Raw genomic sequence first — 22,476 nt, 5'->3', positions numbered from 1 at the left:
ACAAAAGTGACATTGACGCTGATGTAAAACATAGATGCTAACTGTTAAAGTGGAGTTAAAAACCATCTTTCACTAAGCATGATTCAGAATGCACCCTGATGGAAGAAATCATAAAAGTTCTATGCTACAATAAATAAGTAACCATACAATTAAAAAGCTCTGGAGAAATATTTTCAATAATTATGACAGTGGATTTACAACAGGTAAAATGTAGGTGAGTGTTAACAAGAGGCATATTAATGCCACAGATGGTACAACAAAGAGTATGATAAGCAATTTACATAAAACATATTTGGTCAACAAATATTCCCCATAGGGCTGGGCACAGTGGATCATGCCTATAATCCCAGCACTTTGGGAGGCTGAGGCAAGAGGATTGCTTGGGCCCAGGAGTTTGAGACTAGACTGGGCAACACAGCGAGAGCCCATCTCTACAAAAAAAAAAAAGAAAAGAAAAATCCTACAACAAATACACCCCAAACATTCTTCAGGTATTACTGTATGTATAGCAAGACTGAAGAGCAACTGTTAGACAAGAAGAAGATGGAGGGTTCCAGAAAAAAAGAAAGAAAAATGGAACCGTGAGATTACTTGGTATATCTGACACTGTAGAAAATTGTGTCGATAGGGCTTTCATCTTTATGTCAGAAAGTTGGGAAGGAAATGATAATAGGCACAGTGCAAACTAAGAAAACACAAAAACAAAGCAAGGGTTTGCCCCAGGAAGAGCAAAAAGGGGTACAAGAAGGAAAATGGAATGATATACCTTGCTTTAGCAGTAAACTATATTTATATAACCATAATAAAATAAACCAAATAACTTCTTAACCTCAAATGAGAGAATAATTATCCTGGGACGGTGTGAGAAGGAGTGGAAGGTGATGGTGATCTAAAACTCCAAAGTCCTGAATTCTCAGTGTCAACAAACACTGTTTAAAATTAGTACACCAAAAAACTTTGAAAATATGCCAATCATAAGGAAATAGTGAGAATTCTAGAGGAAATAACTCAAAGCAGTACCTAAGGATGGGCAGAATGAAAAGAGGAACTCATTACAAATTAAAATTAAATAAAAAGAGAAATTAACTTAGGTCACACCAAAACATTTTCATGTCAACTCAACAGGAACTGATAGATGTAATTTTAATAAACTACCAGGTTGACCAAGGGAAAATAAAGATTTATCAGTTAAGACAAACCAATGGAGGGGAGAAATGAAAGGTCATATGTTGAACATTCAAAAGCTACTTATAGTCAGGCAGAGTATACTTAAGTAAAGCAATATTTAAACTGTGGATATTCCTAAATCTCTGCCCTGGGCCCTCCTTCTGTTGAATTTACATTCTCTCCCCAGTTCACAGTATCCAGGTTGAGAGCCTCCCTCACCGTGCTCCGCAGACCTGCAGCTTGCCTGCAAGGTTTTCACTCGGGTCAAGACATCTCCCAGTCTGCATCCCAGGCTAGAAGCCCACTGTCTCCTCACACCTATGCTCCCTTCCAGAGCTCCAGGACAGCAGTGACTGGAAGCGCCTCTCCAGCTCAGAGCCAGGATCCCAGTTTCAGAGCTAGACGCCTCTGAGCAGAGGACCAGAAAGCTCACAGTACTCCTCAGTAATCCAGTCATCATCAACATTCTTAACTGTCCTCGCTTGCTCCACCACCATCTGCCTTTGGCCAGCTGCCAGAAATCAACACATGGTTTCCCAGAAAGAAAAGAATCAAGGGAGCCATTTGGATTTATTAAATGTACTATAACATAAACAAAATATTCTTTCTTTGTGTATGTTTGGTCTTGGCTAAATTCAACTGTCTTTAAGATTCCAGTTTAACCACCTTTTAAGAGACGTAGGGCAAAACTTGCACAATTGATTCATAAAGGAAAAAACAAAAAACCTCAAATTGATACAAGCTAATATTTGGTCAGATAAAATTATAAGCAAATAGAAAGTTTCCCTGATAACATCATATCAAAATGAATTAACTTTCCTAAAATCCAATCAGATTAGTTCTTAAAACATCTTCCCACAATCCCTCAGTAGAAAACCCTATTTTCCTGGTGTTCAAATCCAACCTGTTCAAAACTAAGTAGAAGAGGAAGGTGATAAGACAAAAATCAGGCAATCTGATTATCATCTCTCGTTAGGACTCTGCCTTCTGATTTTAGTTGCTTTAGAAGAAAAAGTAATGCTCAATGTGTAGACTTCTAAAACAAAACAAATTCTTCCTCAAAGGCCTAAATTCCTGTTGTTGTTGTTGTTTTCTCCACCCAGTTACAGCTAAACCAATCCAGAAGTAGTGGAAAATGTTAAAACCAGCAAAGCAAGAGTAGAAAAGTCAGGGGGTAGCTGGAAAATCTATACAGGGAAAGTTGAGAAAGTAAAAATTAGCCATCACTTAGGCTTAGATAACTGACACAAACCCAGCTGGTTGCAAAGTTAACAGGAAATACTATTTCTTCCATGGACAGACTGCAGCTGTAAAGGGTGACAGTAACCCCTCCTGTAAGTAACTTCTGCTCTCTTTCTCTAAAATGGTAGACTGTCAGAAACTCTGCTGTTTGAAATTATATTACAAAGATGAGACATCCACTCTTACTTGAAGGACCTCTATTTTGATCGATTTGATTGAAAATTCAGTAAAATCTTGCTATTTAAGACTCCCTAAAGAGAGAGGAACTGCCCTTCTAATTACTGGAAAGTGTGAAGTATTGAGCAATATAAATGCACTTTGCTTTCAAAAGCAAACCATAATTCAATGGAGTCTAATACAGACTCAGTCCCTCAGCTCCACCTCTAAAAAGCTCTGAAAAGCAACACTTTTTTTTTTTTTTTTTGGTAAGTCTTAGAGAAGCTCTTGTAGTGATAACACCTGCTCTAAACGGACACACAGCTATTTATAGTCTTTCTTTATTCCACTTAGTGAGAATATTCACGTTCTTAAATGTAAAAGTGCAGAAATATTAATGCATGGAATTACAGGATTCTCTCCAGACTATATTGGAATGGCATGTAACCAGCACGGTCAACATGTATGTTTACCTTTCTAAATTCTGAGCAATGTCTTTCTCAATTCTGAAATTTAGATTCTAAATTTTAATTCCAAATTCTGAAAAAGCTTGAATTCCAAAATACGTCTTGGCACAAGCATACTGGATTATAACTATTGGCAAACAATGTGCTAAATAAGTGAAGTTCTACTAAGAAGTCTTCCATTAAAAAAAGCAGAGAGATTAGACCTGCATTTAGAATATTAAATAGGGGCCTAACAAAGATCAGAGTGATTCATTTCTAAAGTGCAAATCTAGAAATAAAATAACGTTTCTACCAATTTCATCTCTCAGGAAAGATAAAGACCTACAGTATACACCCCATTTTTATCCTAGCTTAAAACTTTCTAGTTATTAAGACTATTATAAAATCCTATTTTATATTTCGCTTCAAATACAGAGGCTTTTAAAAAAAATCTTCCCACAATCCCTCAGTAGAAAAATCTCTTTTTTCCTAGTGTTCAAATCCAACCTGTTCAAATCCAAGGTAGAAGAGTAACAGGATAAGACACAAATCAAGTAATTTGATTATAATCTCTCATTCAAATACACTTTAAAGTGCACTTCAAATACAGGGGGTAATACAAATCAATTTCTGTTTTAATGCAAGAGTTTTCTAAATATGTTAAAACAAAAGTGCCATTCAGAACAAAAATGATTAGATAAAATAATTTCAACTAACAAAGATTTCTCACTTAAAACACTTAATAATTTACATGTATTTAAGCCTTTTTGAGCAAATATAATTCTATCTATGCACTGCTCGGACTTTCACTGGGGAGAAGGAGGACATCAATGTATTTAGTTGCATTTAATTAAAATGCTGCCTGTGGCAATGAATTTGTCCCTACGAAGACAAAGAAGTCAGATGCTAGAATCAATTCCGTTTCTTCCAGGAACTCTCAGGGATTAAATGGTTCATTTTTTTAATTTTTAATACAAAGAATCAGATATGGCACAACATCTTCAACTCTTTTTTTTTTTTTTACTACACGCTGCAATGCTTTGAACTCTACTTGAGTTCAACTGAATCTTTGCTAAGTCAGGCAAAACTCATAAAATATTTTGCAACACTGTTTCTAAAGTAAAAGAAGATTCAAACTCTCACTTCTCCAATTGTCTTTCTAGTCCTTGAACATTCAAACAAAAGAATGGCTTGCATTTGTATAGTTTTTAGGTGGGCTTAAAAGTTTTGGACCCACATTGCCAAAAACAGACAAACAGACAAAAAGAAACCCTTAACTAACTCAAATTTACATTTTACTACATAAAACTTTCTTGCTCTCCAAGTTCATTGGCTAAGTAAATTATTTGACAATGAAAATGTATCCACAAGAGTAATTATGCTAAATTTTAGTAGTGGTTCAGAAAGTTTGGTGTTTGAATGCAACTGCTGTTTCTTTCTGTAGTAAAAGATTTGTCTAAGCTCATAAGACGTCTGGACATTTCTACTTTGAGTAACTTTGATAAACACTGCGGCATTTTCCAGTGGATTCGTGTAAATGGCCAAAGGAAAATGTTCTAGCTCCAAGCTCAAATTCCTCGCGCTGTGCCTGATCCCAGTCTCGCGTCTCCCGAGAGCCGGGCCGCAACCGCACTTTCCGCGCTCCCTGAGGGCCTGGCCGCCCTGGGTTGTCCACCTCACTGCCCGCACGGTCTGACCTCTGTCCCCTCCGCTGAGGCCCGAGCCCCTCTCTCCCGGCTCAGCTTCTGGATCCTGAGGGCCGGTAAGTTCAGGAGCGAAGCTGGCGGAACCCACCTGTATTTATTCACATGGTTTCAGCACTTTTACCTCGGCCGGTGAAGGCCCTGCGGGCACCTACCCGGTGTGACTGGGTACACAAGAAAGGCAGAACAAGAAAGGGCATGAACGCAGCGCGTCGTCCCGCGTAACCTCCTCTCCTTACCAGAAAGTTCCGGCCGGGGAGGGGAAGCGGCCACACCTACCTGCGCCAGGTGAGGCGAGGGCGGGCGCAGCGCGGGGCAACGCGCTCCTTCTCGCTCTCCCGCCGCCGTGGTGGCCTCAGCCGCCGGGCCCGCGGCTCTTCCTCATTTTGGGCAACTTCCTTAACGCGCCCGGGCAGGCGGCCCGCACTTCCTCCCAGTGTCGCGCCCCGCCGCCCTGGCCCGCCCTGCTGACCGCGCCCATGAGCCTGGAGCTAGGCGGGCACCGGCTGGAGCGCCGGGCGAGGCCCGCGGAATCGGTCCTGGCGGCGGCAGTGCAGAGGAGCCCGGGTGGGGCGCGCCGCTCTCCTCCCGCCGGGAAAGGGCCCTTCGCAGGCAGAGAAGGTGGGACTGCCCGGGACATGGACCGCATCGGTCCCCCTCCTCCCCGCCAGCGCGGTGGCTTCTGTGACTGCCCAGGACCCACAGACACCCAGCGGCCCTTTCCTTTTGCTGTGTAGTGCTGGGGAAGAGACTCCACTGCAAGGCATATTCCCTGGAGAGTGTATCTGGGTCACCAAGCCAACAAGCTCCAAGCTACTGTGCTGGAGCCCTCGGGAGGCCTGGGTAGTGCTGAGAGGGACCCTGTAGGTGAACACGACTTAACGGCGCACTAGTGGGCAATGGGGCACGCTGCTTCTGAAGGCTTTAATTATTACAAAAGTCTTTGCTTCCTTCTTACCATGACGGCTCTGATATCCACAACCAAATAAATTAAACGTATAGTCCTAAAAATGGTTTTGAGATACCTGCCTGATACCCTTCTCCCAACCCATCTCCCTTTCCCTGTTGGACATTCCTCTTTAAAATGTTCCCACAAAATGGTATCCAGACCTTCTTGATAACACTGGTTGGCAGTGCCTGTTTTAAAAATCTTTACCCTAAGCCAAAATGCGAGAAGCAAAAAAAAAATATATATAATGTGCTGGATTGTAACTGCCATGGAGAAAATATAGGCATGGGACTATTTACACTTATTGGAGACCTCATTTCTGCTTCCAGTGTTATTGGATTTTCATTCATTTTTGCCATTATTTTTTCTAAACCTGTTAAAAGAAAATTTCAGCCGAATTAAATTTAAAGCAGTTTAATTGAGCAATGAATGATTTGCCAATGGGGCAGCTTCCAGAATCACAGCGGATTCAGAGACTCCAGGGATGCCTCATGGTCAGAACAAATTTATAGAAAAAAAAGGGAAGATATGAACAGAAATCAGAAGTGAGGGAGAGAAACAGCTGGATTGGTTACAAGTTGGTGTTTGCCGTATTTGAACACAGTTTGAACATTCAGTAGTGTGTGAGTGGTTGAAGTATGGCGGCTGGGGTTGGCCAAGACTCAGCTATTGTTACAGGCACATACTCCAAAGTTAGATTTTCAATCTTGTCTGCCTATTAAGCTAGGTTACAGTTCGTCCACAAGGACTCAAATTTAGAAGTATGGGGTCCTTCTCAGGCCATACTTAGTTTGCTTTAATAATTCCCCTCTTTTGGTCATTTTCTCAAATGAGAAATTGAGAAATGACCAATTTCTCAATTGAGAATTGAGAAAATGACCAAAACTTTAGTCATTGATGTCACTGTCACCATTGTAAATGCACTTATGTGGTCTTGAAACCCACAGGGAAACAGTAGAACAGTGGGTTTTGCAAGGAGGGAACAAGGAGTGGGTAGAGGGTAACTCCTTAAGCTGGAATGTCCTGTTTGCTGGTGAAAAACAAAACCTGGTCTGTTCGGGGCACATTTAGCACAAGCGGCTCCAGTTTGGTTCCGTTTGGTCTGTTGGGGCCTAGTGCATGAGCTCAGCCCAAAACAATGGCCTCCCATAATTTTATTTAATAAAATTCCCCCTTTTCGTTCAGGTTCTCACTTCAGTGAGAGTGTGACGAAAACTTAGGCTTAGCACCTCTCTCAGTTTTCATCATTTCAAATTTCCAGTCTCAGCATGTCCTTCATAGGTTATGGTGTCCTCATAGTTGCACATTTCTTTCAGCTTTTGTCATTCCAGTTGAAGAGAGATCATTTTGGCATTCTAGAGATGGCTGTGTGCAAACATTTAAAACCTTTGAGAGAATACAGTGCACCAGGGAGACTACTATTGTGACTACCAGGAGGATAATACCAAGTGTTTAGAGTATAGGATGCCCATAAACCAAACCACCTAGAATCAAATAGATCAAAGAATAAGTTAAAGAGTGTACTCACTTAACTAGGTGGTCTTTTCATTTATCCCCTACGACCAAATCTCTATAATAACCAATGTATTTCTTCATAGACCACAAGTGCCAGTAGCTGCGTAGATACTTCTCTGTTTAGCCAATTCTATTATTTAGCACAACTTTCACAAGAGAATTTAAAATATGTTGTGTAACCATAGCTTTTACAGGAGGATCTGCTATAGGGCCTATCATGAGTGATACATTTCTAATCATTGCCTCTTTTACTTCAAACCATGGAAAAAGGACCTAACAAATGATGCTTTTTTTTTTTTTTTTTTTCTTGAGATAGAGTCTTACTCTGTCACCCAGGCTGGAGTGCAGTGGTGTGATCTCCGCTCACTGCACTCCGCCTCCTGGGTTTAAGCAATTCTCCTGCCTCAGCATCCTGAGTAGCTGGGATTACAGGTGCCCACCACCATGTCCGGGTAATTTTTGTATTTTTAGTAGAGATGGGGTTTCACCATATTGGCCAGGCTGGTCTTGGACTCCTGACTTCAGGTGATCCACCAGCCTCAGCCTCCCAAAGTGCTGGGATTACAGGCGTGAGCCATCGTGCCTGGCCAAATGATGCCTTTTAGAAGAGTGAAGGCCTTCTGGCAATGTTCTCTTTGACCCATGATGTGGGTAAAGAGAAGTGAATCCATGTCCATTTCTGACTGATTATGAGGTGATGTGTGTGCCATTAAAGTTTCTCACCAGCAAGAGGCCTTCATCTTTTCTCTATCAAAGTATGAGGTAATCCATGTGTAAGCCTGGCTGAAAAAACCTTCACAAATAAAAGTATACCCCATAAGTGCACACAACAGACCCCCTTTTCATTTCTATTATTCATACAGGCATAAATAAGGAAAAATGATTCAAAGATAAGAGTCTTGTGATAGTAGAAGCCTTGATCCATGACCTTGGGAAAAGCTGCTCACATCAAGGCTGCCATCTTCTTCTCAGGAGAAATTTCCCTGGTTAGATTTACCTTAAGGGTTCCAGTGGGTGTACAGTTTCAAGAGCATGGAGGGACCCTTCTCAGCTGTGACATTATGAACCTAAAGTTAAAGGTCCCGAAGTTTTGCTGTAGTGTGGATGGCAAGGACAATCTTTCTTTGATGTTCTCAGAAGATTCAATCTTTGAGGTCTGGATTGTGAAATGATCAGTTGTCCTCAGTGAACCATAAAAAGCTTTTTTTACCTGGTGAAAATACCCTGTAGCATAACAATCTACTGTTATAACATCCGCCCTCTTGCATGGGAGAGCTTTTATACAACCAAAAAACATGCATTGAAAATGACAATTGAATAGAAATCCCTTTATAAAATGTTTAAATGGCCCATCAGGTAACCAAACATACCTGAAGCTTTGATTGTCTTCCCAGGAATATGGATTTAACACACCAAACATTGGTTATAAACTTTATAAGTCACCATACCAATATATTTAATTTGAATTATTTTATCTTTTCCATGATGAGTCATGGAATGCAGAACTTTTAATAACAATAAGGACTCTGGAAGGACAAGGTGGCTGTCCTGGTTCTCCATGAGTCCATGCTTAACATTGAACTCATGTCCTCTTGAATACCAGTTGTTTCTCCAATTTAGGTGCATAACACTGGTAACTGATGGATTATCATAGGTAATTTGACTTAGACCATGGAGTTGATTCAAATTGTATATCTAAACAGTTTTAGTATTCACTCATTTAGCATAAAAATCTGGCAAAGTATTTTCTTGGTATTTAATTAATTTTTGTTCTACTTGGGTTAGCAGTTTTATAAACCAGTCAGTCTTTTTATTAAAGTTTCAGGAATTCTTACCCAGTCCAATTCTTGTGGAATTGGAGAATTCACGTGGAATTCTTACCCATGATATGATATTAAAGTAATTAGAAACTTGTACTTAAGAATGATTTTCAGGGTCCTTTCCATCCTTTCATGAACCTCCTAAAAGAAACCATATTCTAGGATTTTGCGTGCTTGTGAGATTTCCAGAAACTGCATCAGCATTATGCAATTAACTGTGGAAATGATTTTAAATAGTCATAGTTAAAGACACAGTTGACAAGGAAATTTGGTCATTTCTGTGGTCTATAATAAATTAACATATTAATAATAACTATAATTATGATTGGTAGCATATACTGAGGCATATGAGAATTTTAGGAATCCCATACAATTTTGGAACATATTGATCTCATACACGAAAGTATAACGTGAAGAAGGTTAAATGTTATCCTTTATTTTGACAATGCTTCCCATGTAACTGAACATGTCAGACAGCCCTGTTTAGCTCTTTTGGATGCTTCAGGGACCCTCTGTAGCCTCCCAAAGTTACAGGTCAGAAAAGACAATTGTGAAGCTGAAATTTGATTTTGGGAAGCCTATTAAATATGTTAAAGGTTTAAAACATTTGATATTATGAAATAGAATTCCAGGTTACCATGTCATTCATTTAGCCAAAATGATGACTCAAAAATTTTAAAAACGCAAAAACCTTTACTGATTGATGGACGGATGGAAGACTTAGCTTTCCAAGCATCTGTCTCTTATCTTTCCTGACCTTTTTTCCGTAGTTTATTCAAAAGACAAACAAAAATCTGTCATTATCATTTAATATTATAGGAAAATCATGTTTAAGAGAGAAAGTCAAATTTCACTCTTGCATTAGTGTTCTATTAATGTCAACTCAAATTTTTTGTTTGTTTGTTTTTGAGACAAAAGAGTCTCACTCTGTCACCCAGGCTGGAGTGCAGTGGTATGATCTCGGCTCACTGCAACCTCTGCCTCCTGGGTTCAAGTGATTCTCCTGCCTCAGCCTCCCAGGCAGCTGAGACTACAGATGCGTGCCACCAAACCTGGCTAATTTTTGTATTTTTAGTAGAGATGGGGTTTTGTCACGTCAGCCAAGCTGGTCTTGAAATCTTGACCGCAAGTAATCCACCCACCTTGGCCTTCCAAAGTGCTGGGATTACAGGCGTGAGACACCACACTCAGGCCCAATTTTTAATAAAACCTTGTAGACAAGTCTATCAATCTTAATCAGTTTGACTGTAAGGTGAGAGTCTCATGAACCTTTTATAACTCTTCATAATTTTTGTGAAAGAGCAGATCAGTGTTCCAAGAAAAATCTGTTATGCTTTTATTCTAATGTTCCATTTACAGAAAAACTTAATACCCCTTTAACTTTAGCCAATGTCCCCACAGAATTTCTTTTTACAAGATTAATTTTTCATGAACCTTCCACAACTTGTTCAAACCTTTAGCTTTATCTTACCTAATTTTAAACAATCCTTTAACCTGATAAATTAGGCAAAAATTTACATTCTCATGCCTTTTTATAATCTTTTACCAAAGACATATTTAACTCTCCTTACACACATTACTGAAAGGACTATGTTTTCAGTAGTCTGAATCACATGTGATAATGGTAACTCTTAGCACTTTTACTTTTGGTGCATAAATTCTTTCACGAATCTGTTCATGACTTACACAGACCATCTATGACATGCTTAGACTTTCTGACTTGTCCTAAACTTCCCTTTTTTTAAACAACCAGTTATTTTACTTTAGGACAAGAATTTACCATACAAGATTCTTTCTTCTATAAAGTCTCTTTTCTTTGTAACCTTCTTTGCATAGCTAGGGGACATGGCTAATTCCACATGTCTCCAAGCCTTATCTAGAATCTGATGCTCCAAAGTAGGTAAACTGAACAATTTTCAAAAGTCAAAGAAGCAGTTTATGACCTTAAAGCATTTAGCAAACCTAATATCTGACCTGTATAATTTAGACCAAATGTTTATATTTTGCCAATAATCTTTAAAGCTGTTTTTATTTCCCAAAGATTACTAAAGTTATGTCAACTAAAATACAATACAGTTTTTATTTTTCTTTCAAAATATTTGATTTAAGCACTTATTTTTCTTTATGCCAATTATTTAGAGCTCTTTTATATAAACATCACACACACAACACATATGTGATTACACACACAGATGGAACAAGGTCCATTAGTTGCAATATTTTTTATTTACTAGTTTCTAAGTTTCTTAATTGGATTACTGGCCTTAGGGTGGAGTCCTTTTTTTTTTTTTTTGAGACAGAGTCTCGCTCTGTTGTCCAGCCTGGAGTGCAGTGGCACGATCTCAGCTCACTGCAGGCTCTGCCTCCTGGGCTCATGCTGTTCTCCTGCCTCAGCCTCCCAAGTAGCTGGGACTATGGGTGCCTGCCACCATACCCGGCTAATTTTTTGTATTTTTAGTAGAGACAGCATTTCACTGTGTTAACCAGGATGGTCTTGATCTCCTGACCTTGTGATCTGCCCACCTTGGCCTCCCAAAGCACTGGGATTACAGGTGTGAGCCACTGCACCCTGCCAGGGTGGAGTCCTTTTAAATCTCTTATTATTTTACTTTAGCCACACCAAGCTGCCAATATTTCTGGCTTTTTAACTTTACCAAATGTAACCTCCCAGGTGCTCAGAGAAATGAAAATTCAATACAGTTTGTGGAGGGGAAGAGAATAGAATCAACAAACAGTAAAGGTCATGCAGATATCAAACCAGAAAGGACTCATTCCCTAAGCTGGGAGTGAAATCCCAGCTGCCACTGTAAAAGGACAAAACTTTAGCTACTGAGCTATAGCACTGGGCAGTCTCCATTGCCCTTCCCAGGAGTCTAGAGTAGTTAATATTGAGCAAAGGCTTTTAACTACTCAAGATAATTTTTAAAGTTAACTATGACACAAGCCCTAAAATACCTCTTCCCTGGAAGGTGGAGACCAAGAGAAAGTATCACCACGTGGCTACAAGGTCAAGCTCCCAAAGACATAACTGACCAGTTTGCTGGGCCATCTTGAATGGTGGGCTCATAGGTTTCCCTAGGCCTGCATTCTGTCCTAAGGTATCCCTCTTTATGACAGAATGATACAGAAAGACGAATTCATAGCACAAAGTACACTAGATTTGCCGCAGCTTAAGACTAGCCTCAGAATTGTTTTTTGCATTAATCAAAACTTTACAGAGGAGAAAAACAGTTTTTGTTGTTGTTGTTGTTGTTGTTGTTGTTGTTTTACCATTCATTCAAATGGTTTGTAGAGAGAGAGATAGAAAGAGGCCAGAAGTCTGCTGATAAGAAATTCTTACCCTTTTGCAGACATGCCAGACTTCTGGGTTCCCTTTCCCTAGTGAGCAACCCTAGTGACCCAGTTTGCCATACCATAGCCCTGGGGGCCAAGTTGCAACACAAAAGAAAATATTTTTTTCCTTTTTTTAATGGACTTCAGTGCACTGTTATTCATTTGGAACATTCCCCTATAAGTTATCTTTAGTAACATTTTGCCATTTTTGTAAGACTCACTGTTTCCTGGGCCTAATGTATAAGCTGGAAGGAACTCAGTTTTCCCGGAATTAAGGATCCCATTTTTACCTAAAATATTGGCTTTGCTGTCGGGTTTCCTTGATTACTTTAGCCAAAGATTTTTTCCTGCCTAAGCATGCAAGAAAAATGAAACAAAGGGGTAGAACACAAAAAATCCCTGCAAATTTCCAAAAGACAAATTTTACAACCCCTGCAATATGACCATTTACTACCTGTTTCTTTTTGATCCAGTCAGATGTAAGCGGCCTCTAACTGGATCCAAGCCAGTTAATTACCAGATCAAATCCTATCCTAGATCCAGTCCAGTTTCTGTCACGATTTCCAAACCCAGTTTGGAACAGAAATTTGCTTGAAGAAACTTGGAGAGCTCAAAACACAAATCTATGGCACTCCAACATTCGAGAGAGAAATTACTAGGATCCCTAGCTGATCTGAGAGATCAAGGGACACAAGTGGCTCCTGCAGGTACCTTGCTTGTTCACTCAGTGCTTCTGGGGGTTGTTAGAAGCTCTACTTTGGGCCCCACTTCTGACACCATCTGTTAAAAAAAGAAAAACTTCAGCTGAATTTAATTTTAGGCAGTTTAATTGAGCAATGAATGATTCATGAATTGGGCAGCCCCTAGAATCACAGCAGATTCAGAGACTCCAGGAATGCCTCATGTTCAGAACATATTTATAGACAAAAAAGGGAAATGACATACAGAAATTGGAGGTAAGGCAGAGAAACAACTGGATTGGTTACAGGTTGGCTTTTGCCTTCTTTGAACACAGTTTGAACACTCAGCAGTGTGTGAGTGGTTGAAGTATGGCCATTGGGATTGGCCAAGACTCAGCTATTGTTACAGGCACATACTCCTAAATTAGGTTTTCAATCTTGTCTGCCTATTAAGCTAGGTTATAGTTCATCTGCAAGGACTCAAATATAGAATATAGAGTCCTTCTCAGATCATACTTAGGTTGCTTTAACAAACCTAAATGGAAGAGTTTGATAATGGTTATATTTGCTTATCATTGGACTTAATTTTGCTTCAACTACCTGACAAAATAGCCATTGTTCCTGAGATGGAGCCTGCAGAATGTCTACAGGTGGTTTTCAGAGTTGTCAGCATTATTGGAGATGAACACTAGGGGACCAGTGTGTACAAAGCAAACCCAGCCTGTGCAAAGATTGCAGTTTTCTCAGGCTTTCACCTGATAGGAATGAGGGGGAAATTCTAGATCCATCTCCAACCTCCTCCCTTTACACTGCTGTGGTCCTTCCCTGCTTTGAGTCACCTTCTGCATTACTTAGTAACATGTAGTAATTTTTTTTTTTGAGACGAAGTCTCACTCTGTTGCCCAGGCTGGAGTGCAGTGGCCTGATCATCTTAGCTCACTGCAAGCTCCACCTCCTGGGTTCACGCCATTCTCCTGCCTCAGCCTCCCGAGTAGCTGGGACTACAGGTGCCCACCACCACACCTGGCTAAATTTTTATATTTTTAGTAGAGATGGGTTTTCACCGTGTTAGCCAGGATGGTCTCAATCTCCTGACCTCGTGATCCGCCTGCCTCGGCCTCCCAAAGTGCTGGGATTACAGGCGTGAGCCACCATGCCTAGCCTAAAAGATGCTTCACATTATGTATCATCAGGGAAATGCAAATGAAGACAGTAAGATATCAGTATGGCCCAAATCTGGAACACTGACCACAGTGAACACTAGTGAGGATGTGAAGCAATAGAAATACTCATTCATTGCTGTTGTGAATACAAGATGGTACAGCCACTGTGGAAGACAGTTTGGCAGTTTCTTATGAAACTAAACATCCTCTTACAACATGAGTAATTGTAAGAGGATTGTGCTTCTTGGTATTTACCCAAAGTAGTTGGTATTTACCCAAAGTAGTACCCAGTAACTGTGCTTCTTGGTATTTACCCAAAGGAGTTCAAACCTTATGTTCACACAAAAACCTGCACACAAATGTTTACACTAGCTTTATTTACTAAGTTTATTGCCTAAACTTGGACACAAACAAGATGTCATTCAGTAAGTGAATGGATATACAAACTGTTGTACATCAGTGTAATGGAATATTATTCCACACTAAAATGAAATGCACTGCACTAGCAAGTTATGAAAAGAAATGGATGAAATCTAAATGCATATTACTAAGTCAAAGAAGCCCTCTGAAAAGGCTACATGCTATATAATTTCAACAGGTGATATTCTGGAAAGAGCAAAGCTATCTGGATAGTAAAAAGATCAGTGGCTGCCATGGGCTGGTGAGGAGGGCAGGATGAATAGAAGAAGCACAGAGGTTTTTTAGGGCTGTGAAAGTACGCTGTATATTACAATGGTGGATACACAACGTTATACATTTGTTAAACACCATACAATATACAACACCAAGAGGGAACCTCAATGTAAACTTTGGGCTTTGGGTGATTATGATGTGTCAAAGTAGGTTCATCAATTGTAACAAATGTACCAGTCTGGTGGGGCTGTTGATAATGGCAAAGGCTGTGCATGTGTGGGGTCAGTGGGTATATGGGAAACCTCTGTACCTGCCTCTCATTTTTACTGTGAACCTAAAACTGCTCTAAAAAATAGTGTTTAATTTAAAAAAATAGTTTTTTTGGTAACAGTGGCAAGTATTCCTAATAGGCAATCCCTTAAATGAATAAAAGTACAAAGGAAATAGAAACATCCCAAATTCCAGACATAATCATCATTACCATTAGGTGACCATTACAAAATTATCTTTTTCTATATATACACATGGCAATAGATATAAAAATGGGCATCATTTTAAATATAATACATTTATTATACATTTTATCCATATTAAATATGATATTTAATTCTACTTCAATTTAACAGAATAAAAAATTCTGAAATGGGATCTAAAGAATTGCTGATTTTATAGAAATGATTCTTTACCACAAATGTATCATTTCTGGAGTGATCTCACTTTGATTAAAGGAAAAGAAAAGTGACAATAGTAAGTAGTTTAGTCATTTCTTCTAAACCATGAGCTTTAATTTCAGACAGTATCAGTAACTCTGCTATGATACATGAACCAATTACCTCTCTCACTCCACCTCAGCTCACCTCTCACATTTTCCTAGTTATATGAGTTTTACATAGTTAAGTTTAAAAATTTTGATTTTTGTAACCATAAACCCTCAGTGGTCCCTTCTTAGTTCTCCATTTAAAAGGATGCCATATGCACCTCCAGACCTTTCTACCACCATATCTTATTCCTACTTTCTTTGTTGATGAGCTGGGTGGACTCTATGAAGATGTGATCCCACATACCGCATCTATCAATGCTCTCCACTTTCAGGATGTTATTCTGTTACTGTTGTATTGCAGTGACATCAAGGTGGGCACATTGTGTCTCCATCCTACTTCCCTTTGGCCTAGACTCAGTTGATTTTCCTCCCTTGCCCTTTTGGCATTGAATGTTGTTTTGGAGAAATGTGAGAATAGCCAGTCCTTTGCCCTCTTTTAGGTGACTTGCTCTTCTTTCCAGGTTGCTGAAGGAACTTTTCTTTAACTGAGATATTAAGAAACTTAACAAGGATATATACCCGTACAGATCAACCAGCATCTTTTATTTCTTTTTCTTTTTCTTTTTTTGAGATAGAATTTCACTCTTGTTGCCCAGGCTGGTGTGCAATGGCACAATCTTGGCTCACTGCAACCTCTGCCTCCTGGGTTCAAGCAATTCTCCTGCCTCAGCCTCCTGAGTAGCTGGGATTACAGGTGCCCGCCACCACGCCCAGCTAATTTTTTGTATTTTTAGTAGAGATAGAGTTTCACCATGTTGGCCAGGCTGGTCTCAAACTTCTGACCTCAGGTGATCATCTTGCCTTGGCCTCCCAAAGTGATGGCATGAGCCACCGCACCCGGCCATCTTTTATTTCTTAAACACAATGCACTCTTTAATGCACCTCATAATTACCCAAAGCCCAAAGTTTACATTGAGGTTCCCTCTTGGTGTTGTATATTGTATGGCATTTAACAAATGTATAATGCTGTGTATCCACCATTGTAATGCACAGATTTAGATCTTCATTCAAAGAATTTTTTCTTGTGTGATTTTAAATACCTTTTTATTTGTTAAGTTCTTCTCTTCAAGGATATTAATTAACTTCTTATCATCTATGTCTATTATCTTTTCTCTGATTATAGTAATCTACTTTTTTTTTTCTTCCTGGTTCACAGTGATTTTCTCTCTCTCCCTTTCTTTTTTTTCAGGAACTAAATGTTTAGCTAGGTCTGCTTTATTTCTTGTTATTTCTAATTTACCCGTAGGTAGGTTTATTGGTCCTCAAATTATTTCTGTATCTCTAGTTCTGTCTATCTCACTCTTTTTAGTTATTTTCTCTTGGTTATTCAATCGGTTCTTGAGTTTTTTAAAAAATTGAATTCAGGCTCTTATCAAATTTTGTAGCCTGTGCACTTAAAAATTCTTTCAGACTGGATGTTATTTTTAATTTGTGCATGTTATTTTCTTTTAAGGTTTGCATAGCTGCTAGTTTATTGATTTTATCTTGTCCACACTTGGCAGCTTTCTTCAGACTTTCACTTTGCTCTGCCCCTTTGTGTGTGGCAGCTCCTAAATCCTCATGTCAGAGCCTTTTCTTACCCCTTTTCTGGATTACATTTGACGGCTTAATATTCCTTTTGAGCTTGATTTTCTATAGCCTTTGAGTGTGGGAATGGTGGGGGTGGGCTTAGCTGGAGTTGTGTTGCACGAACTGGGCCCCTCCTTCCAATGTGAGACTGTGAGGAACATGCAGGCTTCACACTTCATTGAGGGAGGGAGAAGGCTGAGCTTACTCTGTCCATCGAGGGCAGGGGTCATCTGTGAGTTTCAGCTCATTCCCCCAATTAATGTGGGTCCTTGGAGTCCTAACACTCTGACAAAATCATGCCACATTGCTGCCATTTCCTTTTGCACTAACCTCCACTGCAGCCATTTTCACTACCCCACAGTCAAAAATGAGAAAAACTAAGGATAAACAATGGCCCCTTCTTCTTCTCTCAAGATTTGAGTGAAAATTGTCAGGATTTTGTAGATGCACAATATTTGGTTTCTGGGAGGTTGGAGTGTGGCCTCATTGTGATACTCTCAAACTTCTGGTTTTTATATGAGCCAGCGCTTTTCAAAGTGCATTTTGTTAAGCGGTTCTCCTTTTCTTGTTTGGTTACCACTTGTAACTTTGGCATTTTTGTTTCTTCCTGCTTCCCTTTTTTCTTGAGGTAGAAAGATGAGGAAAGTAAGGATTCTTTTCTTCTAGATAGTGAGGACTTGATATTCTGTAAATGTTTCACTATGTTCTTTCAGAATGTAATGCCCCACATGTTTTTTACTATAGAATATACACTGTACTTTCTTTTTTGAGACAGAGTCTTATTCTGTCACTCAGACTGGAGTGCAGTGGCGCAATCACAGCTCACTGCAGCCTTGGCTTCCTTGGCTCAAGTGATTCCCCCACCTCAGCCTCCTGAGTAGCTGGGACTTTTTGTATTTTTAGTAGAGATGGGGTTTTACCACGTTGCCAGGCTGGTCTCAAACTCCTGGACTCATGTGATTGCACATTTTAATATTTAGAATGTAAGGTCCTCATTTTTGTCTCTTCCAAATTAAAAAAATACACAAGTTACACATGATATATCTGTTAAGGTGCTTTAGGTTGCAAGTAAAAGAATAACCAACTCCACGTATTGAAATAATACACTTTTATTGACACACAAAGGAGAATATTGCATAGTTAGGACAGCATCAGGTGTGTTTTTATGCATATTACGTTAAATTGAGATAAAATTCATTATTTTCATATGTAGGTATACCTTTAAAAAAAAAGTAACAACGCTATTGTGTCCTATGAAGGGAAGTTAATTTTGATAGACCAGCATGATGGAGGTGAGTGGCTTATCTCAGTGATTTTCACCTTCTAATCACATTCATCCAGCTGCCGAAATGACACAGGATGTAGCCAGAAGAACAACTTCCTTCTGCTGGTATTCCCTAGCCAATTCAACCAGATATAAAAGTGGCTTTTCACCTACAAATGGTAAACTTCCTCATTTTTCTTTTGTTAGTAATCTTTTGAACAAACAAAAGAGAAAAGTTACTTGAAGACCAAGGATAGTGTCTGAAGTGTGATCACATGTGTTTAAACCCAGTAGTAGGTGCACTGGCCACGGGTCGGGAAGCATGGCCTATAGTAGTCTCAGCTCTGCTACTTTTGTAGGTGTGCAGCTCTGAGCAAGTCAAGTTTCCTCTGTGTACCTGATTCCTTATTTTTTTGTGAAATTCAAGGCAGCAAACAATTCAATTCAATAATTGAATTAGGGTCCTTTACTTGCCAGACATGACCCAAGCCACTGGAGATTCAAAAGGATGGAAAAAACTTATGCTCAAAAATAACTCCTCCCTTTCATCTATTTCAATGGGTAGCTAATCATTTGCTTAACAGACTACTCTTTTAAAATATAATTATATAATTGGAAGGTAGTTCAGCTGTTATTTTTCACTGTAGTGAAAATTAGATGGTTTTTCTCATACCAAGAACTTTTCGTTCTTTTTCTTTTTATATTTTTCAAAGTGCAGTTCCATTTTTAAGTTTTCAAAAGATATAATTCACATAATATCCAGTTTACTTGTGGAAAGTATACAATTAAATTGTTTTAAGTGTATTCACAAAGTTGTACAACCATCATCACTATCAATATTAGAACTTTTTTAAACACTTTTTTTCTTTTTTGTGAAGAATGGGTTCTCTTTATATTGCCCAGGCAGGTCTCAAACTCCTGGGCTCACACTATACTCCTGCGTCTGCATCCTTAAGTGCTAGGATTACAGACATGAGCCACTGCACCTGGAAGAACTTTTTTAAACCACAAAACAAAACCCCATACCCATGTCATTTCTCATGCTTCCCACCCCACACAATCCTTTCCCTCCTCCCCACCCAAGGCCCTAGGAAAACCTCCCATCAACTTTTTGTCTCTGTAGATATGCCTATTCTGGACACTTCATATAAATTGCATGATATAATATGTGCTCTTTGTGACTGGTTTATTTACTTAGCATAATGTTTTCATTCATGTTATAGCATACATCAGTGTTTTACTTTTTAGTACCAAATAATATTCCATTGTATGGTTATGCCACATTTTATTTATCCACTCATCAGTTTCTGCTCTTTGGCTACTATAAATAATTTTGCATCAACCATTCCTATACAAGTTTTTGTGTGGGTGTATGTTTTCCTTTTTTCTTGAATATATAACTAGGAGTGGAATTGCTGAGTCATATAGTACATCTATGTTTGTCATTTTGAGGAACTGATAACTATTTTCAAAAGTGGCTTCACCATTTTCAGGTTTCCACCAGCAAAACAGGAGGGTTCCAATTTTTCCACATCTTTGTCAACTCTTGTTATTGTCTGTTGTTTTGATTATAGCCATCCTAGTGGGTGTGAAGTGGTATCTGATGATTTCCATTTTCATTTCATTTATGACTAACAATGCGGAGAATCTTTTCATGTGCTTCTTTGTCATTTGTATATTTTTGGAGAAGTGTCTATTCAGATCATTTGCCCACTTTTCACTTGAGTCACTTATCTTTGTATCATTAAGTTGTAAGAGTTCTTTACGTATTTTGAATGCAAGTCTCTTATTAGATATAGAATTTACCAATATTTTCTCCTGTTCTGAGAGTTGTCTTTTCCCTTTTGTGATGGTATCATTTGCAGAATAAAGGTTTTTAATTTTGATGAAGTTCAATTTATCAAATTTTTCTTTTGTTGTTTATGTTTTTGGTGACATATCTGAGAAACTACTACCTAAGGTCATGAAGATTTACTCCTATGATTTCCTCTAGGAATTTTATAGTTTTAACCCTTACATTTATGCCCAACATCCATTTTGAGTTAATTTTCATGTACAATATGAGGCAAAGATCCAATTTCATTTTTTTTTGCATGCAGATTTCCAGTTGTACCAGCTCAACAGTAGTTGTTAAAACAATTATTCTGTCCTAATTTGAGTTGACACCCTTTTTGAAAATCAATGTAAAGGTTTATTTCCAGACTTCCAATTCTATTTCATTGATCTGTATATTTATCTTTATAAAACCAACTTTTCAAAAATTATAATGGTGGGAAAATTATGACAGTGAAAAGTATCTGATCTAACCAAATTTCATCTTGCCATTAGTCTCCAAACTGCCCTTAATCATTCTTGGGTCTGAGCTAAGTTAACCTGGGGAGACATTTAGTTTATAGTTTAAATGACAATAGTCCTTTCCCCAAACTAAACTACCTTTTTAAAGCTTGTGAAAGGCCACAAGGTTAGGAGGAAGTGAGGAGCCTGAATTCTGCTAAGGTGTAGACATAAATGATGACCAGCTATTATTTAGAGGTCACAAGTTTTACAAGTCTCCCAATTACTCCTACAGATAACATCACCATTGCAGAAACCAAGATTGGCTTTTTGAGACACCTTTTAGGTTTTTGAATTTCTGACAACCAATGGCTTCACCTGGATCCACCAACCCTGCTGACCCTGCTGACCCTGCTGACCCCACTGACCCCACTGACCTCCCTGACCCAACCAACTCTACTGACCAGTCATGTGGCCCCACCCAGAAATAGACTCCTTAGCCTGCCATACTATCTTTGAAAAATCCTAGCCTCCAAATTTTCCGAGATTGATTTGAGTACTAACTCCATCTCTCATGTGGTGTGGCTGGCCTAGTGTCAATTAAACTCTTTTTTTTATTGCCATGGTGTGGTCTCAGTAAATTGGTTTTGCCTGTGCAGTAAGCGGGAAGAACCCATCAGGCATTTACAAGTACTAAAGAGTTTTTAGTACTGTAGCTTTGTAGTAAGCTTTGAAATTAAGAAGTTTGAGTCCTACAACTTTGTTCCTTTTCAATAGTGTGCTAGCTATTATGGTTCCTTTGCATTTTCATATGAATTTTAGGATCAGCTTGTCCATTTATGTGAAAACAAAAGCTGAGATTTTGATAGGGCTTGTGTTGAATCTCTAGATCAATTTGAGAGTAAATATTAAATATTCTTATCAATGAATGTGGTCCTTTTGTGGATCTTCTTTAGCTTATTTTTTAAAGAATGGTTTTCTTTACTTCTTGGAACATATTATAAACCAAAAGTAAATTCTAAGCCTCCCCTCCTCCAACCATCTGAATGGACCCCCTCCTCTTGGCCAAGGGCATTCCAAAGTTAACCTGAAAAACCCATTGAAGCCATGATAGAAAGGGGGTGCTGAACATACTTTATCATACCCTCCTCCTTTTTGGAATAGTACTAATAGAGAAGACTCTAAGTCTGATAAGAAGCATTAACAATCAATTCTCTCTGAAGCCTGCTACTTGGAGGCTTCATGTACATGATAAAACCTTGGTCTCCATAACCTCTTATCGTAACTCAGACATTCCTTTCTATTGATAATAACTCTTTCAACCAACTGTCATCAGTAAAGCTTTGAATTCACCTATGACCTGGAAACTCCCATTTCAGTTGTCCCACCGTTCTAGACCAAAACAATACACATCTTACACATATTGATTGATGTCTTATGTCTCCCTAAAATGTAGAAAACCAAACTATGGCCCAATCATCTTGGGCACATGTTCTCAGGATCTCCTGAAGGCTGTGGTCACAGGCCATTGATCACTCATATTTGACTCAGAATAAATGTCTTCAAATATTTTATAGAGTTTGACTTTTTTTGTCAATAATATTTATAATAACTTCTTTGAAGTCTGCTAAATGCACCATTTGAGTCCTTATAAAGGCAGTTTCCATTGCCTGTTTTTTATGTCCCAGTGTATAGGTGATGTGTTCTTGATTCTATGAGTGTCTCACTATTTTGTTGTTGAA

The 22,476-nt window shown here is 38.9% G+C and overlaps 2 protein-coding genes across 8 annotated transcripts in view; one reads left to right on the top strand and one right to left on the bottom strand.

Annotated features, from left to right (window-relative positions):
* SYK (spleen associated tyrosine kinase) overlaps window positions 1–5,209 on the bottom strand; it is a 96,610-nt gene extending 91,401 nt beyond the window's left edge. For 2 of the 6 annotated variants that reach the window (XM_032164510.2, XM_032164509.2), the window contains exon 1: window positions 4,994–5,208. The gene's annotated coding sequence lies outside the window, so the exon portion shown is untranslated. The other 4 variants (XM_032164508.2, XM_032164504.2, XM_032164507.2 and 1 more) reach the window with 4 other exon arrangements.
* The window catches only part of DIRAS2 (DIRAS family GTPase 2), a 155,030-nt gene continuing 137,193 nt past the window's right edge, over window positions 4,640–22,476 (top strand). The window contains exon 1 of one of the 2 annotated variants that reach the window (XM_058446169.1): window positions 4,640–4,773. The gene's annotated coding sequence lies outside the window, so the exon portion shown is untranslated. Of the gene's footprint in view, window positions 4,774–4,922; window positions 5,003–22,476 lie in introns of those variants that run through there. The other variant, XM_058446170.1, reaches the window with a different exon arrangement.

This window comes from Hylobates moloch, unplaced genomic scaffold (assembly GCF_009828535.3).
Source record: "Hylobates moloch isolate HMO894 unplaced genomic scaffold, HMol_V3 SCAFFOLD_10, whole genome shotgun sequence".
NCBI lineage: Eukaryota > Metazoa > Chordata > Mammalia > Primates > Hylobatidae > Hylobates > Hylobates moloch.
Note: the sequence above shows the minus strand (reverse complement) of the source record. Positions and strands in the feature narration are given on the sequence as shown.